We start from the raw sequence: 350 nt of genomic DNA on the forward strand, positions 1-350 counted from the left end.
GGGGGGGGGGGAATGACGGAAATGGTCCCTGTGCATTTATTTTCATGGATACCCTTAATTTTCATGGGCATGCCTAACAATGAAACGATGTTCTAACTGGAGCTTAGGGCTTATTTTAGATATTGGAGTGTAGCTTTATTACAGATGGATTTTATCTTTAAACATTGCATTTTGATCAACTTTGTATATTCATGTGTATTAAAATATTGTGCACTAAATGTTTTGCCCTCGTTTGCTATTATATGGTCAAGGCATTTATCAGCACTAGTGTGATTAACTCATGTAAGTGGCATGGGTCAGGGAAAATGATTTCCTATGTTTCTGCCTAATTAAATATGTTTTTCGGTATT

This window comes from Lipotes vexillifer, unplaced genomic scaffold (assembly GCF_000442215.2).
Source record: "Lipotes vexillifer unplaced genomic scaffold, Lipotes_vexillifer_v1.1 scaffold42, whole genome shotgun sequence".
Taxonomy (NCBI): domain Eukaryota; kingdom Metazoa; phylum Chordata; class Mammalia; order Artiodactyla; family Lipotidae; genus Lipotes; species Lipotes vexillifer.